This window comes from Adiantum capillus-veneris, chromosome 2, assembly GCF_014529385.1.
Source record: "Adiantum capillus-veneris isolate H3 chromosome 2, ASM1452938v2, whole genome shotgun sequence".
Lineage (NCBI taxonomy): Eukaryota > Viridiplantae > Streptophyta > Polypodiopsida > Polypodiales > Pteridaceae > Adiantum > Adiantum capillus-veneris.
The window spans coordinates 66147647-66167974 of record NC_140932.1 but is presented as its reverse complement, the minus strand read 5'-3'; the positions used below and the strand labels follow the sequence as shown (position 1 = coordinate 66167974).

Sequence of the window (20328 nt, the reverse complement as noted above, 5' to 3'; positions counted from 1 at the left end):
AAGGCTCATCCTCAATCACAGTCATCAACCTTGCAATATACTTCTTCAACTTGTAGCCATTCACACGTGCTTTATGTGGGGTACCATCCAAGTCAGCAAGCTGATATGTGCCATTTGAAAACCTGTTTAAGACCAAGAAAGGACCTTGTCACTTGATTTGAAATTTCTTTTGAAAAGTGATATCAAGCTTACTGTTGTAACGAAGCACCATGTCACCCTTCTTGATGTCCTTGTCCTTTACCTTCTCATTTGCCTTTGCTTGATTCTTCTTCAAGACCTGCTCATAATGCTCAAAAGCCAACAACATATCCATCTGTACACATTGAAAATATAAAAGTCTTTCCTTGAATGAATCATCTTCAAAGCTGGTATCTCCACCTCAATAAGAAGTAAAGCCTCTTTGCCAAAAACTAGATGGAAGGGAGAGAAACTAGTACCTGATTTGATGGCAGTCCTATAAGCCCATAGAGCACAAGGTAACTCTAAATCCCAAGTCTTAACATTGTTTCTTGTCATCTTTGTAAGCATTCTTATAAACTCTCCATTAAACCTTTCATTCATGCCATTGCATTGGGGATAATATGGAGTAGTCAACCTGCGATGCACATGAAGATTCTCACATAGATAATCCACTAGCTCTCCCCTGAAACCTGGACCCTTGTCAAAAAGTAACTCCAGTGGCATGCCAAATTTGCAGAAAATATCTTCATATATAAATAAGGAAACATCTTTACTCGTGATGTGCTTAAAATCTTTGGCTTCGGCTCACCTGGATAGATAGTCAATAGCAGTAAGTATGTAACGTTTGCCTCTAGCTGTCATAGGTAGATGACCTATTGCATCAATACCCCACTTCTCAAAAACATCATAAGACACAATGGTGCCTCTAATTTCTGATTTGAGAACCCTATTTGCCATGCTTTGACACTCTTTACAAGACTTACACCAATGATTTCTGTGGAAAGTGATGTGGGGTGCTTTGCCGATGGGCGTAAAGATACAAGAAAGAGGAATCGGGTCTGATCGGTGCTCGGGGTGCAGAATATCTAGTGAAGACCTAGCCCACCTTTTCATGGGATGCCAGGCAATCAGTGGCATGGCTGGGAAAATATGCAAGTGGATTTAAAGGACATGGCAATTAAGTCCTTCAAGACTGATTTGTTCTTTGGTAGTAACATATTGGGAAGTCCTGCTCTGCTTGTCTGCATACAAATATTTAGGTACTACTTCTCTCACCATATTTGCCAAGTAAGGAACTGCCGGGTGTTTGAGGGGGATCTGGCTGTGGCAAGATTTTGTGAAATCATACAAGAAAGCAGAGTGACGATCCACATGATCGGAGGTATGGATCCCTCTTCATGGCTGTGTTTAGAGGCTTAAAATCAACACATGTCCTCCACTTTCCATCCTTCTTGGGTGTGACAACAACAAGACTCACCCATTCTACAATACTCACAGTACATATGAAACGTGCTTCAAGAAGCTTGTCTACCTCTTCCTTTAAAGCATTAAGTTGTACCTGTCCCATTCTTCTTAGCTTTTGGCGTACGGGCTGAGCTCCTTCCTTGATTGGAATGTGAATTTCCTCTCCCTTAAAGCCTCTAATTTCCTCATAATAAGTGATGAATAAATGGGGAAATTGTTGTATCATAAGTAGGTACTCACCCTTCTCATGACTGTGTTACCATATACATGTGGTAGTGACGTGTGTGAACACACTAGGACCGTCGGGGCATTTTTTCCCTCTTTAGGAGGTTTTTCCCCCCTGTGCATTGTATATACGCCCACCACTCTAGGTCTATCTATCTTTCCATTGCACACTAAGTAACACACTCTCTATTGTGTGCCTTGAGCTTCCTTTGTCTTCTCCAAGCTGTGTGCGTTTCTCTGCAACCCTAATTTCAACAATTGGTATCAGAGCAGGTCACCTCCTCCCGTGCTTAGTCGCCAGTTGCTGCAGCACATGCCTTCTCACTTTCTCCGATTTTAGTGAGCTTTGGCAAGTGCTCACAGGTCGACAAATATTTTGGGATAGCTCATAGAGCTAGGTCTGCTCAAAATTTTGATTTGGGCTCATTTTGGCCTCCGTTTCCACTACAGGCAATACTGCACAAACTATTTCGTCATTTTGTGCAGAATTTCTGTCAGTGCCGATTTCTGCATAACAGGTGCCTTATAGTCTTCTACGGTTTGTGCTGTATAGCACATGTTGTTCCTGCTCCGTTTCTCCTATTTTCGGGCAGTTTTCACATCAGGTGCAACATTTACCATGGCTGACAACAACACAAATATGTTCAAGATGTTTGCTGCCGAGGACAGGTTGGATGGGGACAACTGCCCTATGTGGGCTTATATGATGCAACATGTTCTTGTGTCATATAAGCCCACATAGGGTAGTTGTCCCCATCCAACTTGTCCTCAGCAGCAAACATCTTGAACACATCTGTGTTTTCGGGCAGTTTTCACATCAGGTGCAACATTTACCATGGCTGACAACAACAACACAGATGTGTTCAAGATGTTTGTTGTTGAGGACAGGTTGGATGGGGACAACTACCCTATGTGGGCTTATATGATGCAACATGTTCTTGTGTCAAAGGGTGTCTGGAACATTGTGCAGGGCATTGATGTACGTCCTGGTTCTGAGGATGTAGGCGATGTTGAGGATCTTGCAGGTCTTGCTGCAAGGATTGCAGCTGTTAGAGTTGTTTTGCCTACGGTAGAACAAGCTCGTTGGGATGTTAAGGATACGCAGGCTCATGCATTGATTGCGTTGTCTGTGAAGCGGACCATTGTTCCTCACATCCGTTCAACAAAATCTTCAAAACAGGCTTGGGATATTCTAGCAGGTCGTTATGCAAGCCGCAATGAGGCTAAAATTGCTTTGCTGCATAAAGAGCTGGAGTCAAAGATTATGCATGAGGAAGATGATATGGACACTTTCCTTGCTAGTGTCAAGGATATCAATGAGCAACTTATTTCTACAGGTGAAGTCATTTCAGACAGTTCCCTTGTGCAGACTGTTCTTGATGCCTTACCAGATTCTTACCAGAATTTTGCTAGTACTCGGAGACTGATGAACCAAGGAAATCTAGAAGTTGTCAAGTTTGATGCATTATGCACATTGCTGTTGCAAGAGTCACTTTCTAGAAAAAACAGGACTAGACAGCGTGCAGTTGAACAATCTTTTATTGCTTTTCAAAGAAAGGGTGGTAATAGCAATGCAGCCACTTCTTATGGTTCTGCTGCGAGTGGCAAAAATTATGTTCCTAATGATTTTGCTGGCAGCAATTTGTCTGGAAATTGTGGTGATAAGGGCAAAAAGAAGATGCGTTGCCATTATTGTAAAGCCAATGATCACTTGATCAAGTCGTGTCCTAAGTTGAAGGCCAAAGAGGCTAAGAAGAAAGAGAGTGGTTCCACTCTAAATGTTGGTTCCACTATAACTGCAGCCATTGTTGAGTCTTCCTACAGGCATGACAATAGTTCCCGAATCATCCTCCATCTTCTCCAAATGGATTATGCTTACCACTTTTGTTTTTCCGTTCTCTTCAGTTGTCAAACCGCTTGGCCCTACTTCCCCTTTAATCTCAATACCATAATCTTGAGCTCGAGAAGGAATTTGTGGAGGAAGAGGAAACATGTCACCACCCATTCTCTTTGGCTTGTCACATTGAGGGCTTTTATGACCCCATTCACCACAATTGTAACATTGAAACATATCCCCTCTTCTAGACATGCCTTTTCCTTTACCACATGTAAGACCCTCATTGCTTCCATAACTACGTCCATATCCATAGCTTTCACCTCTTCCACCTCCCATCATATGCACACTAAGATTCTTCATAAGACCTACAACCTCTTGCATCTCCTTGCGAAAAGAATTCACATCATGAGAAGCTTGTTGATCATAACCTGGCTCCCTAATGAGGACCCTTGGTTGCTCTACCGCTTTCACTTCAATCTTTGGCTCGACATTGATTCCGAGACTCTCTGTTTTCCACTCTTTATTCTTTGAAGTTTTAACTGCCTCCTCAAAGGTCCTTGGCTACTTGAGCTCTACCTTCAAGCATAGGTTACTCTTCAAACTTGCAAGAAACCTGTCCTTCTTCAACATGGCTGGAGGAATTTCAGCCCCCAAAGATGTACACCACTTTTCCCATAATGCATTGAATGCCTTCACAAAGTCTTCTATGGTCAGGCCTTCACCCTGTACCAAGCCTTGAATAGACTGCCATACCTTTTGTGGGTCTTCCACCTGTTGAAAGTGTGTACGAAAATCATGCCTTACCATTTCATAAGTCATAACTTGAGGAGGTTGGGATGATTGTAGCTCCTTTTTTTAGCCTTCCAACCATTCCCTAGCATCTCCCTTCAAATAGAAATAGAAGATTCGCAGCACCAACACTAGGTCTTGCTTGTCAGCAAGAAGGCAAGCAAACTCCATTCTCTCAATGAAACCTTTGGAACTTTCATTTGATTTCCCACTAAACTTTGAAAAATTAAACGCCATGTCTTCTAAAACCTGTAAACTGAAGGTAACTTGAAGCTATTCCTCGGTGGCGGGCACCAAAACACTGTTGGGCAAAAGGAAAACATGGGATACCTCTATAGCTTGATAGCCCAAGAGCGTTCAAACTTTATCCTCAGAACCAAAATTTATACCAAAAAAAATATTCATAACCCCCAACCAAAAGGCCTATGCTCCCTTGGGAATTTACAAGCACACGCCCACCCAATGGACCATAGAGCATAGGAGCAAAACCCTGTCAAAGCACGGATTTACAACACACGCCGACCAATGCATATGAGACAAGAGCTTTCCCTTTCCCAAATGAACACCAAAAACCCACAGCTTCAATCTCAGCTTCACAATTCATAGAAGCAAGCCCTCCCAATCTACCCACATGCTGTTTTCCACCAGGCTGCCATAGTCGTAACCCTGTAGAGAACTAGTCACAACCTGAAGAGCACAACTCTCCAATTGGGGCACTTTAAAGCTTGGAAAAAATATTGGAAAATGACTGGCAAGAAATCGAAAGATGAACAAAATTGATTCCATCTGCCGCCATGAGAAAAATTGACGCGAACAGAAAGTTGTCCTAGCACGACTACACATAGAGAAGGCGAGTTGGGACAAAAAACTGCATCAAAAAGCACCAAGGAGGCACAACGAGCTAAAACCTACAAATTTCTGATGTTTGGCTGAACTTTTTTAAGTTTGTACATGAGTTTTGATTATATACAAGTCTCACTTCAAAAAACTCACTCATGGGCACTTACAGTAGCCCGACAGCTGTCGCTAGACTAGCGACTTGCAGTGCATGTACATGTGCTTACTAAAGCAAGCTAAAAATCCCACAAAAAAATCCTACACACCCTTTTGACATCGGGCGTCATGTTTGTATGTACAAATTTACAAAAAAGGGGTGTCAGAAATGCGCCCAACAACGTCATTCATCCTTTGCTAAGGATTGTAGCTCTAATCCTACCGGAAGCTCTGCTAACATAAGCCGAAGTGAATCATAGGATGGAGGAGAACTTGCATCAAATGGTCCTACTTTGCCTCGACATTTGGTGAACAATGGCTACTTGAACTCCATCTTAAGTGGACAAGCCATTTGTTGCATGTGGAATTCCTTTTAATGTCATTTAAAATCCTTCTTCAAAGATGCTTTAATGAGCACGAGGAAGAAGGGTTTGTGGTACCTGATTATAATAATATGTGTACATAATACTTAGATAAAGTGAAAACGACATAAAAAAATATTTTAAAGCGCACAACTCTTGATTATGTGCCACAGTATGGATTTCACAATTGCTCTACATGGTTGGACAAATTGTCAGAAGAAACCATTGATTAATGTGATATTGATTTGTCCAAGAGGTTCCATCTTTCTTGAGGTGATTGATACATCATTGAAAGAGAGAACTAGTGGATATATTGCTGGTCTGTATGAGCGTTCGATCAGAAGGGCAGGAGGACCTAAAAATGTGACAGCCATTGTCACAGATAATGCATCTAACTACAAAGCAGCTGGAAAAGCAATTGAAGAAAAGTATCTAGAGATAACATGGGTTCCATGTGCTGCTCACACTTTGAATCTTCTCTTAAAGGACTTTGGGAAAGTTCCTTCTATTAAACAAACTCTTCTAGATGCAAACCACTTGGTGAAGTTTATAAGAGAGCATTCATTTTCTTATGCTTTGTTCAGAACAAAGTCCCCCACCAAAAATTTACAAATTTTTGGTGTGACCCGTTTTGCAACAGCATATTATGTTCTATCAACATTACAGCAGGTTAAAGCGGCCCTTGTTGAAATAGTGGCAGATAGAAGATGGGACATTTGGGTTGATAAATATTCCAAGTGTAAACCTACTGCAGCCAAATGCTATCAGCTTGTAAACTCTCCTGTTTTTTGGAGAAATGTAGACAAAATTGTTACTATCACACAAACCTTCACTCATCTCATACGATTAGTGGACAAAGAAGTCTCTATCTTTGGACGAGTTTACTGGTACATGCATGAAGCCACTCGCAAGTTAAAAGACTATACATCTTATGAAGGAAAAGAGAAATCCATGATGATGTCGTTTGTTAGAAGATGATGGGAGCAGCTGCATACTCCTTTGCATGGAGCAGGTTTTTTTTTAGATCCTAAGTTCCAGATGCACCGGCAATCTTCAAACAATGAAGTGATCAATGATTTCAAGAAAGTGTGTGCTCCACTACTAGGCAATGTGGATGGACATGTGGCATACACACACTATCAGAGAAGGAATGTTTTGATATCCTTGGCATATAGATGCTATCAAGACGATGAGCATACCAATTTGGTGGAAAGACTACGGTGGAGAAAAAGTGGAAGTTCAACATGTGGCTGTGAGAGTATTGTCTATTTACGCTTCAAGTGGTCGCTGTGAAAGAAATTGGTCTTCATTTGATTTTGTGCATACTAAAAAATGAAATCGTTTCAGTCCTATACGAGCTGCGGATTTGGTTTATGTATTTTGTAACATGCGACTTATGCACAAGCCATTGAGGTTAGCCACACGTGCCACAGAAGAAAGCTTCGGGCGCTTTCAAACACACGAACCAATTGCAAATGAGCTTAACTCCGATGATGAATTGGAATGGTTCCCGAAAGATATTGATTCAGAATGTTTAGATGTTGAAGAAATTGATTACATGGTGCCTGTGATTGAGGGGACGGATGAGCTATAAATTTTGTATTGTATTCTCTATCAATTTTGCAATGCGGAAGCTATGTAGAGTTTAGCTTCAAAATTTCTCTCTCTCTCTCTCTCTCTCTCTCTCTCTCTCTCTCACTCACTCACTCACTCACTCTCTTCCTCTTTCTTTGTCTCCCTTTCCCTCTATCTTCTCCATATCATTGTCAAGAAGAGAGGGAGAGATAACAAAACTTATAGAATTGTAACAAAAGCTGACATGTTCATTTGTTGCAATAAATAAAGATTTACATACCAACAAGAGGTTTCCATTACAAATCTTGCGATTTAAGATACAAAAAGAGCTTAGTATTGTGAGGGAGATTTAATTTAAGTCATGGGTTGCATCTCCTAAAAGGTCAGATACACGAAATTATAATTGGCCAAATGAATCGCTTGCACCCACATTGCCCATGTCTTCTTCGTTAACAGGTCCATACTTTGCCTTGTACCATGCCAACTTTCTTTTTAGAACTGCGCGTACAGCATGGATGGGGTCTCTCCTTGACTTGCCAAATCCACACCTTGGGTGGAAAGCTGCTGAATGACCGCGGTTTCTTCGGGCAAGTATGTATATCCTCTCTTGCGAGGAGGGTCTTCTTGATTAGCTTCCTGTGCATGAATCTTCTCGGCTGGGCATTCCTGTAGTGGGATGATCGTTCCAATAAACTTTGAGCCGCAATACATAGTAGCAATAGCATTGTTGTACAAAGTAAATTTCCACTTGATTATTGTTTGGTGGCGATCTGTACACTTGGATAAATCTTGCAAGGATAGTGTCTTGCAAATCTGAAACCTTCAAGGGAGCGGAAGGTTTAACATTTCCACTGACTCGAAATAATGTATTGCATACAAAGTGATTTGGGCATAGTTGTCTGCATTGCCTGTAATTAACTGGCTCCCCTTGAAGTTCTGATTTGTCTTGTTGGGTTGCAGCCAAAGCGTTGAGATCTCCTTGAGCCACCCAAATCTCTTTTTCTTTGTAAATTTGTTGAGCCAATGCATGATTAAGCAAAGGATCATTTGGCTGCTCTGCATTCTAGTCGGGAGCAATATCTTCCATAACTAAAATGCAAAATAATAAACTTTAGTGAAATAGGTCTTAACAATTGGATAAGGGAGATGTTTTAGAGAATTGAGTGATCCAACTTGAAATGCTTTAAAACCTCAACTTGAAGAACTTTAAAGACGTAATTGAACACCAGTAATGAAACACTTTAATTATCACCACACTAAAAATATCATCACACATTGCACACCATTAATGTCAAAAAAGTTGATTAATGGTTTAATCATCAACATGCCTCAAGCTAGATTCGATTAGAATATGATAGCCAACATTATGGCCTCCATTCAAACAAAGGCTTAAATCCCATATCTTAGGTCTACATAAGGGTTTGGGGGATTTTCCACTAGGAGGATGTTTATTTAGATTTCGCAAAAATTCACACTTGATAACCTCAACGGGCTCTGGAATACACGCAATCAAGCGTCTAAGAATATATGAGAGACTATATACATCAAATGCCTTGGTGAATGGAGGAGGATTGGTGATGATATTTTGAGGGGCAGTCCATGGATAATCTCGTTCAAATTGAGCTCTACATTGAGGGGTGAGATTTGGCAGCTTGGAAAATGTCGCAGACGTGCTTGATAGTGTGCTTTGCCCCCAGTCCACAATGCTAGAATACACTCCTCGCTTGCCAAAATGTAGTATAATATTTCTAGTATATATGTAGATCATTGTGAATGAATTGGTGACTATGCACGAATTTAATCGTCTACAGAAGAGCGTTTACAGATTGGAAAATTTTGTTTGTGAACTTTTGTACATCTCTAGACGTGTGTTGGAACTCTCTGATTCCAGGCTTACTTCCATCATGATGACATGCCTGAATCCACTACTCAAGATGACCTCCATTCCAAAGCTTGAAGATCAGCATAGGTCTTTTACTATACCGAACAAGAGCACGAGGCAATATCATGCCACAATGCTGAACAGTTGTAGCAGTTGCCTCCTCTAGCACGGTCTGTAATGCTGGCTTGCTTCTTGTTTGGTCTTTGTAGACTTTTCCGCATAGACAGGATCTTTGAAGAGAGGATGAGCTACTGATGCTCGTTTCACATTTGCAAAACGTCTCTCACCTAATTCGGGTGCTTGCAAGTGAAAGATGGAATGCTCCTCAAGTAAGTGTAGGACAGGAGGACAGATCGTATCGTCCAGGTGTACAGCTAAGGGTTGAGCACCTCATGTAGGAGGTACATTCTCTTCTGTCCTAGGACGTTTTGAAGAGCCTTAAATCTTATCTTTGCTCTTTAATTTCGAAGGTAGCTGTGCTACAAGCTGTATTCGCTCTTTGGTTCCAAGTTTGGTTTGATTTTTGGATGAACCATACTTTCAAAACTTCTAGTGACCTGACCCAATAATTACTTTACTGTGCTATGCATCACTCCATTAGTGCGCATAGCTGGGTCAAACGAAACTAGGAATGCACTGCACAGCTCAGCCAACACTGTTCTACAAGTTCAATCACAAAATCATCAAAATTTGCCTGCAGTGGATCAAATTCTCGTCACAAATGATCGTGTGAAGCTCCATAGAGAGACAAAATTAGAGCATCACTAATGATTTTGCGATGCTGTCGCGTTAACTTTGTCTCTACCACGACTGAAGCCTGAAAATACATGAAGCAAACATAAGTAAGGTAAATCTAGAATATATAAAAATTTGACATATATGATTGTAAATAATTTTAAACAAAAACATTTCATGGACAATAATAACCTCCAGTAATGAGAGATCGAAACATTTCATGCACCATAATAACAACAGTAATGAAAGACTTTAAAGCATATATCCTTTTTTCCTGCAGTGTGATGTAGTGCTTAGCAATAGTCAGAGACAAAAAAACATATAATAACAATCGCCTTGCAGTGCAATGTGAAAGTCCACAAGGACGAAGAATTAATACTACCAAACCTCTCTCTACAGTGCGACATGGTGGTCAGGACTCAGCAACAACTAGAGACAAGGAATCTATTGAATCCAATCAACCTAAAGTGCGACGCAATTGTCAAAGCATTCGGGATTATAGGATGTAGAATATATATCTCTTCCCTACAGTGTGACATAGTGGTTACCAGCAACCAAAGATGAAGAATCCATTAAATCCAATCTCCTTGCAGTGCAACACGATGGTCAGCAACAACCAAGAACGATGGATTTAAAAAGTCTAACCCTCTCCCTACAGTGTGACACGGTGGTCATCAACAACCAAAGACGAGGAATCTATTAAATTCAATCTCCTTGGAGTGCGACATGATGGTCAGAAGCAACCAAGGACGATGGATTTAAAAATCCTAAACCCCCTCCCTATAGTGAGGCATGGTTGTTAGCGACAACCAGAGACAATGAATCTATTAAATCAAATCTCCTTGTAGTGAGATGCGATGGTCAGCAGCGACCAAAGACGATGGACTTGATAACCCTAAACCCCTCCCTGCAGTGCGACATGGTGGTCAGCAACAACCAGAGGCGAGGACTCTATTAAATCCAATATCCTTGTAGTGAAATGTGATGGTCAACAACAACCAAAGATGATGGATTTAACAACCCTAAATCCCTCCCTGCAGTGCGACACGGTGGTTAGCAACAACCAGAGACAAACGAATCTATTTTTTAAATTTGATCTTCCAATAGTGCGACGCAATGGTTAGCAACAACTAGGAAGAAAAGATGTAAGTTAGCTAACTCCTCCCTGCAGTGCGACTCGGTGGTCAGCAACAATCAGGGACAAAACGTCTAATTGAACAACCTAAGTTATTCCCTACTGTGCAACACGGAGTTCAGCAACAGTCAAGGACAAAGCGTCTAAAGTCTAACCCCCCTTGCAGTGTGTCACGATGATCAACACAGTGAAGGATGGGTGTCTAAACCTGCAGACTAATGATGAGGTGTGAGCAAAGCTCCACAACAACAACGCTAGTAAAAAACAAAACATAAACTAACATTGAGGTGCGAGCAAAGCTCCACAACAACAATGTTAGCAAAAAAATTACAAAAATAAATAAATAAAAAACAGTACAAAAAAAATTTACATGATGTGTCTATCTTGGCGCGAGCTGCTCTGCTCGCTCTATACTGCTCTCTCTCTACTACCCTCCCTCTCTCTAGCAATTGTCTATACCTCTCTCTAACAATCGCTACCGCGGCAGTTTGTTCAAATTGCCGTGGCACCTTTTTTTATAAGTCCAACAATATTTCGATCGAACTGTTATTCAATCAAAATATATTTCGATCAAAGTATATTTTATTCAGATAAATTCGTATAATACGGATATACAGCGTATAACTACGTAATATACGTACAATTTTTAATATATGGGCGTATAAATGCAACTTAGATTGTAACTAGATCTATTACCCACTTAAACTGCATGGCTAATGGGTAAGTAGGTTGCAATCCATCATGATGCCGTACATTTGAATATGTTTGAAGACTTCATAAAGCAAGATACATATCTTTATACATATCGTTCCACAAGTACCTCTCATCTATTTTAGTAAAGGTGGCACATACACCTCTGTGTCCAGCATAAAGGCTCTCATGAAACTTTTTGATAAGCTCTTTTTGAGTGACCTTGTGATTCACAATTCTCAACGGCACCCCATTCTTTTTTTCGGATGCTTCCACGAGTACTTATCTTTCAAAAAGTATCCCATAGGCTTTTCTACGTATTGTTTTGAACTCCTAATCATTCCACCCTTCTTTCCTTGTGTAAGTGCTCAGATATCGTCCAATGATCAAACAATCACCTTGATAGACGTCCTTCGTAAATGGCTCAAGTGCATTTGATAGGCAAACATGATCACTCTTGGCATGAAAGCTACTATAAAACCTCCTTCCTACATCATCACCCTCGACAACCATTTCTTATTCATTTTCATATGTTGCTCTAGGAATCATATATGAAATTGGATAATCTTCACCCCCAATATGCTTAAAATTTTGATTCAAGGAATTTATGTAGGAAATCCATCTCAACATAGATATGTAGATAATTGAGTATCTTGTGATCATTCCAAGAAGGGTTAAGTAATCAATCTCACCATAATTCTCTTTTTACTAGTGGATAATCGCATTGACGAGCCCTTTGGATCTTGGCTCCACTAAATCTCTTCACATGTTGCTTGCCATCATCATCATCTTGTCCAACTTACCATCCAATTCATATGGAGAAAGTATCCACAATCACAATCACATGTCTTGAAAGACCCTTGTGACTCCCTAGCCTCAATCCTCCGCCCAACCTCCCTTCATAGGCCTTGTCCCTAGGATCCCGTCTCTATTAGCAAACGGCCCTTGGCCTCGTCATTGATCTCCAGGGTTGCCCTTGGACTGACATTACTCCCCCCTTGGAAAAGAGTTTTTGTCCTTGAAAACAAAAGTGATGATACACTAATGTTTTCCACAGTGGAATCCTTCATGGATCTAGCCATTTGCGTGATTGGAACACGGTTTTTGGGGATTCCCATCGTTGAAGTAGCTCCAATGACCAACAAAATTATCAATCCGAAGGGATGAGCTACCCGGCTAGGACATGGAAACACGCACACTATTTAGTGAGCTAATCATGGAAACACGAATGGTGACTCTATGAGGTGAGATTCTTGGCCTATTGAGGAGCTAAGCCACAATGATGGGCAATATCCACATCCACTTCCCTTCACCTCCAATCAACCCAATCACAAACACTAACGATTGCAAGACGCACACAACACTAATCCTATCATGCATGCATCACACTAATCACAAGCACACACACATAGATCTACTGAGCACCACACTCCAATAAAACCTACATGCATACACAAGCAAAAGAGAGCGATCGCATAAGATTAGAGAGGTATTAACCACTAATTAGTTAAGATCTAGTTAATCTAAGCATCATAGGAAATCATAGAAGCATGAGAGAGCATAGTGAAAGAGAATGAATCATTGATTAGTGTTAATCAAGGCTCATGAGCAAGGAGAAGCTCAAGGAATCCATAGCCACACACCTCCAGAGCTCTCACCAAAGAAAATGTGTAACTCCAATCTTCACTACTTCTTCCTCTTGATCTTTGATGTGCATTTGTACGTCTTTGGTCTTTAGCAGCTTTTGTTAACTGACGTGGACTCGGTTAACTTTCCCCCTTTCCGATTTTAGTGCCCATCCTCGGGCACTATTGAAAAGTGTCCATGGAGGCTGTGGAAGGTTTTTGATTGGTTGTTGATGGGCTGATTGTCTTATTTTTCATTGAATTTGTTGATGAAATTCAATATGTTGTAGCATCTTCATTGGTCCGAATATGTGAGCAATGATGTTGCATTTGTCTGTTGCAATAGAATAATGATGAGGCTGATGTTTATTTATGAAAAGTATGTACAAGAGAAGTAGAATGATGAGGTTCTCAATTAGGGTTTAATACCTAGATGACCAAAGGAAAAAAACCTAGTAAGAAAAAAGTGACTTTGGGATTAGCGTATTATTGGAGTACTTATTAGCATGGAAATATTAATAAAATACTCAAGGGATTATTTGTTGATAGATATGGAATTAAAAAGGCAGCAAATATGAGAGGGTAGCATGATGGAGCATTTGTTTTCCTGTTGTAGTCCACTCAAGGTGCATGGGTGGAAGTAAAAAAGAGTGTCTAATGAATATTTCCATTAATGAGACATCCTATTTATGCATACACAGAAATGCATGGAAAACAATATGTTGTACAAGAAAGATTTTGAGGGGTTATTCAGAAAGATGGTGTAGCTATAGAAGCATATGACATGTCTTTGCAAGCTGGCACCCCTTTAAGAATGGTTTTTGTTGATGAGGATACATGCTCTCATCTTGCTGTGCACTGTGCGTGAGTGTTGGACTCTACGACACTCCACCAATTGTAAGCTCATAGACTTTGACTTTTATGCTCATCTCATCCAGCATGAGCGACATGACTTTAGATATGCTCAACTCTTCCAGCTTGAGCGTAAGCCTAATAACTACGACTCTTAGCACAAAGTTTAATATGACTTGAATATTTGGGTCCAATGCTTTGCTCATCTTATGGCTCAGCAGCCCGACTTTGACTATGCCAAAGAGTGTTTTTGGCACCCTAGCGACTTGACTTTTTACATTCTTGTGCTTACCACTACAAACATTTTTTCATGTAAAAGTAAGCTTGAATCCTCAAAAAGAGGATTAGTGAAGGACCAATTGGCATTGAAGATTTCTTTTGCCATACCTGTTTTATCTTCTTTGAATCTACATTCACGTTGGTTGGGTTGTCCTTCTTTGACTGTAAAGACTCCATTATTTGTTTGATTCTCCAATTGGGTTTGTTGATAGGACTCTTTGATGTTATTGTAGGCCTCTGTTCACTGTTGGCATTTGGCTTTTGACTAGGAGCATTGGAGGACCTAGGAATCCAAATCTCTTGATGACCTTTGTATCTCCATTGTTGACTTTGCTTCGCTCTAGGTCTTTATTGAGTTCTTGAGATCTTCATGCAGGTCTAGTGTAGTTGCAGTTGGCTTATGGTTGACTAGTAGCCAAATCTTTGTATAACCTATGTAGAATCCTTGTCCAAGAGGAAGATTCTTTGAGATCCATCTTAGTTCTGTATCCTCTTGTGAGTTGTGGTAGACTTTAGTATCTTTCAATGTTGTTCTGTTGCTCTAACCTGCGGTTTTGGTACCCATATCTATAGGTTACCTCGATAGTACTCCTGTTCTTTTAAGCTCCCTTGTGATGCTATCCATCCCATGTCTTTGTCTTTCTGTGCTGGATTCCTGTCCTTAATCCAAACCGGATCATTGACTTTGACTAAACTACTTGAAACAAACACTAGCGTGACTTTCTTTTGATTTCTTGAGTACTTTGGATAATATACCTTTTCTTTTTTGGGTGTCTCCTTGGAGGTCTCGATCGGGTCAGCAATTGGATTTAAGTTTTGAAAGCCTTTCTTGCTTGAAGAAGCTAATCCATGAGGGTTCTTTGATGTAGAGGCATATGCTGTCACAACTTCTTTGCTAGTCGGTGGAAGTTCCACTTTAGCTCTACCTTTGTCTGCAAGATTTGTCTTTGATTCTTGTGATTTCTGCAACTCTGAATCTAACATTAACAGTACCTGTAAATGTTGGTGGCTACCTCTTGGAGAAGAGAGTATTAGCATTGTATCTTCTTTGTAGGCCTTGTGTTGATCTAACCACTGATGTCCAAGGATGATATCTTCAAGCATTTCCTTTGAAGGCTTCACGTGAAACTTTGCCTGCTCTTCATGATTTTGGATGCTAAGTGTAGCAACCATTTCTTTTTGACCTGTATGCAAACCTAACATTGTTTTGCTATCATGTTTGCATGGAGTAATCTCTAGAATTCTCTGAATGTTGTTTGCAACCATATTGAAATTTGCTTCTTTATCTAGTAGAGCATTGCATCTGACACTTGCTCCTTTTGTACTGCTGATAACTATAGCTATTCTCATTGCTCATTCTATTGAAGATCTCTGTCCTGCGTTTTCCATGGTCTCATCTTGATTTGACTGTGTCTCTATGGAGGGTAACTTGAGACTGTGTTTTCCAATCTGCTTTCATTCAGCAGCTGATTCAACTGGCAATGTGTGATTGATCTTTGGAATTCCTATTGCTTCCTGACTTTTTGCAATTTTGATATTCGTAACTTCGGGTTTTGATGGCATTCTTTGCTCAATAGCTTTCGTGGTTTCTCTTTGCTCTGTTTGATGTGCACTGGATATTGCATGATTTTCTTTAAGCTCTTCTGAAGTTGTGTTGAATGGAGATGAATCATCTTCAATAAGATCTTCCATTTGAGGAATTTGAGTTGTCATCCGTAGGTGACCAGTCTTGGTCTTCATTCTTGGTTGTCTCTGAAGACTGCAACTTGTTTGCATTCTGTATCTCTGACATCTTCTGAGCCATTGGCATTTCCATTATGATGTCGTCTGGCATATCCTTTGTTGTGATCACGTGAAATTGGGCTATAATGTTCTGTATAATTACTTCAATGGTGGTGGAGATGATTCCCCAGTATTTTTCTCGTTTGTCTCCAGATATGCTCACAAACTCAGGAGCATCTTCCAGCTGTGGTTGGCCACATGTTTGCCAAGTGCGAAAAGACATGAGGTTCTTGTCTAGATGAAAATCTAGCTTTACTTCACTTGACAGCTTTTCTTCGTGTTCACCAATAATGTTGCACTTGATCATCTCACGATTTGTGTCTGAATTGATTGCTTTTGCTGTGGCAGTGTCCTTTGGTTGAAATTTATTTACATTTTCTTTACTTTGATCACCTGCTTCAATTGATGTTGACTCCATTGGTTGTAATATTGCACTTTTTGCTTTCAATTGATGAGCATTATCCACTTGTAACTGAGTAACTCTTGATCTTAATAGATCCATTGTACTTTCTAGCACAATCTGTCTCGTCGGAGGAGATTTTGGTGGTGACCTTTGTGTAGCTTTCTGGACTTTTTCTCTCATTGACTTTATCATTTCTGTCACCTGTTCTGGCAGCTTGAGGCTTTGCATCATCTTCAGATAGTCTTTGACTTCAGTCTTACCATCCATAGGGATTTGTAAAAGGTTTTCATCTTGATAATATTCATTACCATGTTAATCTTGATCACATGTAACTATTTGAACACTATTGGATTTGTTGGTTTTTGACTTTGACTTGTGGAGATCGCTGAAACTTTTGTCCCTGATGATCTTCATAGAGGCATTTGTCTGCTGATTCTGATGGAACCTAGGTCAATTGGAAACTTCCAACAACCATATGATCTTTCAATGGTTTTTGCCTTGAAGGGGTCTGTTGGTTAAAGCCTCTAGGGCTTCTAGTTGGTGTAGCATTTCCTGGTACATAAGTTGAGCTTGATGGATTTACAACTCCCCCCTTCCTAGGGTGATCACTATAGCCTACTTAATTATAAGAGTTCAAATTTTTTTGGCTTTGTTTTATTCTCACCTTTTGGGACTAAGAAGGCACACTTTGGGTAGCATTGTTGATGTTTGGCATCTGTAAACCTTATGCATAATTTCCTATGTATCTCTGTGAAACATGACAAATTATTCCCCAAGTCAAGCTGTAGATAGCATTATCTTTTCCCTAATATTGTCTATCCCATGGGTCTCCTATGATATGAGCTTTTGTGATTTCAGGACCCAATGCATCATAGATGCTAGACTCTCATCTATATCTACGACTGTTTTGGTCAAAGTATATGTTTGTTTGGTCACAACATCGAAGTTTGATTTCCGATGGAGGAGAGTTTGGCTTTGAACAAATTTCTGGGTTCACTCTGGTAATATCCTTCAGCTCTAGAGAGGATGGGCTATAATAAATTCTTTCCTCTAAAATGAACCATCCTTTTTGATCTATCATTGGATGCACTTCTATGAGCTGGTATGCGGGCCGTTCAAACATAGGTTGATCTTTTTTGTACATTTTACCTTTTTGGTCTACATAGTGTGCATATGAATTATGTATACCATACAATGTTAACAACATTCTATTCGATGTGTCCCTTAGACTCGTGAATGATTGCACACTTGTGGTAGTGGATGAAAAATCATTTTCAAACCTAACAGTCTTCTCAACTTTCGATGATATATGGACACCTTGACCAAATTCATGCAGGAATTTGTTGTTCAAAGAATCAATTTTAATCTTTTTAGGTGCCTGTGCATCTTTATGGTGATTTTGAACTGGCAGTGTTTTTACTGGTGCTTCTAATGGTAATGCAGAATCTTCTGATTTCATTAAAAGTGATGAGTTAAATGCACTTACATCGAGATTCACATTTCCAATTTTCTCTGTACCTTGCTTGGTAGTTGATGTGTCCCTGTTGTGCTTGTCATGATTTCTTGGACAATCTTCATAAAAATGTCAACCTTTTCGTCCACAATTTGAGCAATATTCCATGACTGGAGGTATTTCAATTTGCTCTGTCATGTCAAGCTTTAGCAGAGAAGTTTCATCTTCTATCCTGGCCAAGTTGTCGGCATCTTCTTTTAGAACACTCAGCATCAAGCTGTAGATTGCTCCATCTTGACCTTTGTACCGTCTTTGGCTTGGTTCTCTAAATAGACTTGCTTCTATTGGTCGATCTGTTGAATCTTGGAATTTTGGCTCTCGACTATAGATCTGACCACTATAGTCCATGTACAATGATCCTGATTGCATATGCACTAAATGGATGCTTTGCGGACTTGTGCAGATTTCTAGATAAACACTTGGGTTGACTTTCTGAACTTCTATCTACACTTCATCATCTTTAAGCTTGCAATACCTGGCTCCACTGAAGTCTGTGAACATCTGGGAGTTTTCTAAATCTGGCTTTACTCTGATCACTGGGATCTTGGCTCCTATGCTGCTTTTACTGCTCATCAAGTATCTATGGCCTTCTGAATGTGTGTACAAAAATTTATCCCCATTGTAGCGATATAGCTGTAAAATCTACTCTATTGCAGTTGTGCATATGTTGCCACTGCTACCAGCTTGCTCTACTGTACTTGAATTCTTGGCTTGATTTGATTCCATGTTGATTGGTTCTGTAAAAGCTCTCTCCTAGCAGATTTTGGTATAGATTAGCAGACTTTCTGTTGCTCGTACTAGCCTAATCTGCAATGACATGTGAGTTGTACCCATGTTCGTCCAACTCGAAGCTAATTTGTAATGCAATTGCTTGCACTTGCCAATTTTTGAATTTTATCTGCCTCTCAAACGGCTTTGAGTTGGTCGATTTCTTGCTTTTTTGGTTGTTTTTTTGCTTCACTTTGCGCGGTGTGCTTGGTTTGCGGTGTTTGCTCGATGTGCGATACACTTTTCGGCTTTGCTTTTGTCTTTTCTACATCTTTTTGCGACTTTCTTTTTCGTTTTCCTGATTTTTAATGAAATTTTGAATTTTCTAGAATTTTAAATATTTTTATGGTTTTTTTTGGAAATTTTTTGATTTTTTACAAGTTTTACAATTTATTGTGATTTTTCCAGTCACTTATTTAATTTTTAATTAATTTTGTGAGCATTTATAAAATTTTCATGTTTTTTATTTTTTAAATTTCTCTTTTGACTTTTTTAATTGGATTTTTGTGAGCCTTCTATTTTTATATTTTTGTGTGATTTTTCAAAACCCTTTTTATAATTTTAATGATTTTTTAATTATTTTTTTATGTTTTTTAATGTTTTTTTGTGATTTTGGTTTTTTATTAGAGTTTTATGAACTTTTTAATTGGTTTTATTTCATTTTATAATTTTTATTTTTTATTTTTAAAAGTGTATGTTAATTCTTACCTTGCTTACCTGTGCAGGGCCGCTGAGACGAGCTCTGAATGAGAGGATGCGCTGACAGCTGACGCTGACCTTGTGCGCCCTACAAGGAGGGCACTGGGCAGACTGCCTTGACGACGCATAGCACGGAGAGAGAGGGAGACTCTGGTGCGCAGTCAGCGGGCGGGATAGCGTGCGACAGGGCACTCATTGGTAGGTTTGTCTTGCGGGGGCCAAGAAAGGGAGCGAGTGAGAGAGTGCGCTGCACAGCCACGAGGCAAAGAGAGAAACGATAGGCACGGAGTAGGGGTTGGCAGCACGAATGCGGGACAACATGATAGTGGGTCAACAAGATAGTGTGAGTGTGTGTGTGTGTGTGTGTGTGTGTGTTGTGTGAATGAAAGACAAGGAAGAGAGAGAGGGAGTTCGCGCGCGTGTAGGCGGGGGCCTGTTAGTGAGCAATAGAGAGGAGAGACACTACGAGAGTAGAGAGAGTGAGAAATAGTGAAAAATTTGTTAGTTATTGTGCTGTCGTGCCACTCCGCTCCCATGACAAGAAAATGAGCAAAGGGATGCCAATCAGGTGTATTTGAATTCTACATGATTATTCAACAGTTATAAGGGCTTGTTAACAAGCCAATGTTTAAGCTAAAAGTGCGCCAGATGCAGCTCTAAGGGCCAAAAGATGTCTTGGTAATGCTAAACAGTGAGTATGCTTGAAGTGGTCACAGCTGGGATTTTATTAATCAAAGATGAAGTACTTGAAGGGCTCTA

At 40.0% G+C, this 20328-nt stretch overlaps 1 pseudogene; it reads right to left on the bottom strand.

Moving 5' to 3' along the window:
* The window catches only part of LOC147462903 (uncharacterized), a 43464-nt pseudogene extending 23767 nt beyond the window's left edge, over positions 1-19697 (bottom strand).
* Between the last annotated feature and the right edge of the window lie 631 nt (positions 19698-20328).